General features: G+C 51.9%; 1 long non-coding RNA gene across 1 annotated transcript; it reads right to left on the reverse strand.

Annotated features, from left to right (window-relative positions):
- Positions 1–895: 895 nt before the first annotated feature.
- Positions 896–2,595, reverse strand: LOC148107623 (uncharacterized). Its single transcript, XR_015721945.1, has 3 exons — positions 2,353–2,595; positions 2,061–2,191; positions 896–1,575 (listed from the first exon to the last, which is right to left on the reverse strand). It is a non-coding gene; the product is annotated as an uncharacterized LOC148107623 (long non-coding RNA).
- Between the last annotated feature and the right edge of the window lie 2,012 nt (positions 2,596–4,607).

Genomic DNA, 4,607 nt, shown 5'->3' on the forward strand with positions numbered 1-4,607 from the left:
CCTAGTTCAGTACAGGCATACCTCGGGGTGTTCCGGGTGTGGTTCCAGACCACAAGAATAAAGCAAGTAATACAATAAAGCAAGTCAGATGCATTTTTGGGTCTCCCAGTGACTATAAAAGTCATGTTTGCACTCTACTGTAGTCTAGTAAGGTACAATAGCATTGTGTCTGAAACAAGTACATAGCTATATCGCTAAAAAGTGCTAATCATCACCTAAACTTTCAGTGAGTTGCGATCAGTGATCACAGATCACCATAACAAATATAAGAATGGTGCAAAAATTTTAGATATGGCGAGAATCACCAAAATGTGACACAAAACACAAAGCGAGCAAATGCTGTTGGACAAATGGTGTTGAAAGACTTGTTTGACGCAGGGTTGCCAGAAACCTGCAATTTGTGAAAAATGCTTTATCTAAGAAGTTAAATAAAATGAGCTATGCCTGTACTCTTTCCAGACTTCTCCATGCTAGATCCTTTGGTCTGGGAACTGGGATGGGGCTCTCCGAGCCCCAGTGCTGGCCACAGGAGCTATTTTGGAGGTTGGGGTGATAGGACTCCCGGGTTCCTCTGGACAGCTGCTACCTGGTGAGGGGCAAAGCACTGTAGGGACTCCAGGGGACTGCTCCTTGCCTCCCTCCCAAGACGGCTCTGGGGTAAGCCTGAGCAGCTGCCCTTGTCTACCCACAATCCAGTGAGGGTAGGCGCCTCCAGGCAGAGCGGAAGCCACATGGTCCAGGCAGGGTGGGGGTGCCCCCGGCGCCCTGGGGATCTCGGTGTGGCTTTCTGTCAAGCCTCTGTTGGTGCCTGGTTCCCCCATAAAGCCATTATGTACTGGGAGAATTAATCATGCCGTTAGGTAAGCATTATGGCACTTTTATGGCAGCTTTGAAGCTAATCTGTCATTAATGCCTGCTGGATTATCATGATTTCTTGCAGTTGTGATTCATTAACTCGAAGCCTAATAGTAATTCTATTAAACATCTCCCATCACCGTTTGCCCCAACATGTCCCCACTCTGTTCTATTGTGCCGCTGCAGTGGTGTGACTGGCAACCTGTGTGGTCTCCAAAGAGGCGGACAGGTCCCCCTGCCAGCCAGGAACTGCCCAACCATGCATCCATCCCCTGCCCAACCTCAGAGCACATTTCCTCCCATGCCAGCTGGACTCTTCGGTCCATTCTCACTTTCCTCCCAGAGGTGGCCGCCATGCCTTTCCTGAGCCACTTTGACTGCTTTCCAGACACCAGACTGCGCAGAGTAAGACAAGCACCCCACGGCTCCACAGGTGACTTTCAGATCCGTAGGGCCGACCAGCGGAAGTGGGTTTGGGGTCAGGAGAGAAATCCGGGCGCTGCTAAAGAAATGTGTCCCCTTTCCCTCCTTGCTCAGAGCTCATGAAACTCACAAAGGGAGGAGGCAGGCAGCGGTCGGGAAGCAGGGGTGGCACACCGTTGACTGTGGGCCTGCCAGCATTAATAAAACCCTTGGTGAGGTTTTTCAGAAAGAAATGGTTCTCTTAGGCTGGCTGTTCTCTGCAAAAGGTCAGCTTCGGGGCACGGCTTGACGGATGGGCTGTAAGTAGGCAAGAAAAAGGAAGCAGGGAGAAAGGGCTGCTGGGGGTGGGCCGGGAGGAAGCCAGTGGAGGACTGGAGCGCGGGCTCGTCCTGGTGCCAGCATCTTGCCCCTCATTCGGCGTCATCAATCAAGCCCGGCACCAATATCTCCGCAATTTGTAATGCCCCCGCCCCCTCCGACCTGCCCAAGTGCGCACCAGCGCTGACCCTTCTCGCCCTCATTCAGGCCTGTGCTGCTGCCTGGGTGATGGATGGCTTCTCCTCCCCCGGGGCTCGCCTCGCCACAGCTGGGGGAGCACGGGCAGGTAACCGAGGTCAAACCTGGGCCAGCCACAGTGACCCAGTCACCCAGGCCAAGGGACTCTGTGTTCCCACAGGCAGCAGGTGATGCTAGGGAAAGAGAGATAGAGCTGAGAGAGGAAGCAAGAGAAAATTCCAACTATATAAGGAAAAGGGGAGGGGGGGGGAACCAAACCAAAAAACCTCTCTGTATCCCGAGGTCTTCCAAGACTTCTAAAAATCTCCAGCATGGTGTGATGTCTTCTGCGTACAGCTACAACATTGCCTGTTCCACTCCATCTGTGTTTTCTCACGCCTGTGCGCTTTAAGAACCACTGAAATGGAAAACAAGTTAAAAAATACATAGATGTATATATAGTGAGACGGAGAAAGAGAGGGCAGTACTCTGCAGCCTGCACTCGCTTTTTTTTTCTTTCTTTCTTTTTTTTTTTCTTTTGCCAGTGTTTGTTGTAGGAAAAAGTGTATAAAAACAAACCCTAGACAACTGGAGTAAATATTCTCAACACATCAGCCGAGGAGAAGACAGGCTCCAATGTTTCCTTCCTTCCTCATTCTGGGCAGAGCTGGAAGGAAAAAGAAAGGATCTCTGCCCGTTTTCTAACTTCTAGCTGGTGTTCCCTGTCTCTTGTTCATGGGTGAAAGGGTTCTTGCGGCAGAGGCTTGCTAACTGTGCTAAGCAAGGTGTGGACTGACCCGCTGGCTCCCGGAGGGCTGCGGTGGGAGCCTCCCTCCCGGGGCTTAGAGGAGTGGGCGCATGCACGTGCGGTGCGGGAGACACCTGCGCCCGCTGCCGAGAGCAGCAGGTGAATTGAGTTGAGTGTTGGCGGACCCATCCTTGGCCTTGAGGACTGGGGAATCGGCTTTCGGACGGCCCCGTGGCCTGGCCCAGACTTCCTCTTGGAACTTCGGGGGGCTGAGTAGAGGGTCTAGGAGAGGGTGTCCAGGCGAGGGTGTTTGGGGACCGTGGACTTCCGAGCGAGTGGAAGAGAGAGAGTGGGGCTGGACGGCCGGCCGGCAGGCGATGGAGGGGTCGGGCTGGGGGCTGGTGAAGCCAGGAAATGGAGGAAATGCACAAACTGATAGGCGGTGGAAGGAGAGAGGAAGGGACAGGAAAAGCGCTGAGAGGGAGATCCAAGAGATAGATGATCACGGGACAGGAGTCAGCAGGGAGAGAGAAGGAGAGCAAATTTAATGAGGGCAACTTGAAGGCCAGCTTTAACCAACAGCTGGCGGGGGGCCGGGTTTGATCTCCTTGTGAGTCAGGCGGCTTGATTAATTGTGGCCTGTGGAGGAGGATGGACACCTGGCCCTGCTGCTGAGCTCTTTGATCTCGGGGTTTCTCAGGGCCTGTGGGAGGGGAGTTGCTCGCCTGGCTGGGGGCTCCCTGAGAAGGAAGCCAGGCGGCCCTGGGAGGCTGGGAGAGTCAGGCGGTGGGGGTGGGAGTGGGCGGGAGCAGGGGATGGGGGAGACGGGAAGGCAGGGAGGCAGGCAGTACAAAGGGCAGGCCGGTCTGGGGCTGTGAACAAAGCCCCCAGGGGGAAGGTCAGCTGAGGGAATGTGGAACAGAGGCAGTCTTTGAAGGGCCGTTTCACCCATAATCTCGGGGTGATTCTGTGGTGAGGGTTCCTTCACCCTCTGTCTTACCCCGTTGTGTAGAGCTAGTCGAACTGTGAGGGAGGACCAGACAGAGGAGAGAGCCATTTGCACAAAATTGTGTTATGTTGCTTCTGGCTATGGGGCGAGCTAGTTTAATCAAGGAGTGAGCTCTATAAGGGGCACAAGGAGAAGGGAGGTGTAGGGCTCCTGGAACGGGCTCCATTTTATGCATGTTGGATGGAAACAGATTTGAGAAAAGAAAGCGACATATTGCCAAAAAAAAAAAAAAAAAAAAAACCCAACCCTCAAGAAGAAGGAAAAAAGGAACTAAAACCCTAATGCCCTTAAAAAAGAAAACCAAAAAAAAAAAAAAAAAAAAGTCATATATTATGTCTTTGGACTAAATCCATTGGTGTTCTGCCAATTTCAAATAATAGTGTAACTTGATTAAGAAACTTTACAGGATTTAAAGTTGTTGGCTTTTCTGACTCCTCTCTGAGACTTCTCCGTAAGTCACTGTCTACACCAGGCTAATTTGTTCCCAGATTCCTTAATCTTTTGCAAGTTGGTGATGACGTTGATAACTTGGTAGCCATATTGGAAGTGTTCATGATTTCTTTTGCTCACAACTTCCACGCAGAATTTTTGGGTGACTTAAAACATTACCCTGAAATGTCCTGCTATTAAAACACTGTGTGTGTGTGTGTCTGTCTGTGAATGTGTGCCTGTGTGTCAGCTCTTGAAGCTTTACGCGGCCCTGCTCTCCTCTTGGGCGTACAAACTCCTGCCCGTAGCTGCCTGAACTCTCATAGAGACACAAGAACGGAGGACCACAAGAATGGCCCCCTAGGGTTCAGCCTGCACACAGAACATAGACAGTTAGGACTCCAAAGCGTCTGAAGACCAGCTGCAAAGGGATTTCCAGAAGTGAAGGAGGACGATTTTTCTGGTGGGATTAGAGTTTTGACCGGATGACATTAGTATGGCTGGGAAGGCACTGGCCTTGCCCATGAATGAACGCCCAGCTCTGCACTCAGTCACGGGCTCCGGACCTGGGGCCTCCACTTCATCTCCCTGGAGCTCTAGCCTCCTCATCTATAACATGGGATAAGAAAAAATACTTGCCTCACAGGC

Source organism: Ursus americanus, chromosome 27 (genome assembly GCF_024610735.1).
Source record: "Ursus americanus isolate L20-20 chromosome 27, mUrsAme1.1.p, whole genome shotgun sequence".
Taxonomy (NCBI): Eukaryota; Metazoa; Chordata; class Mammalia; order Carnivora; family Ursidae; genus Ursus; species Ursus americanus.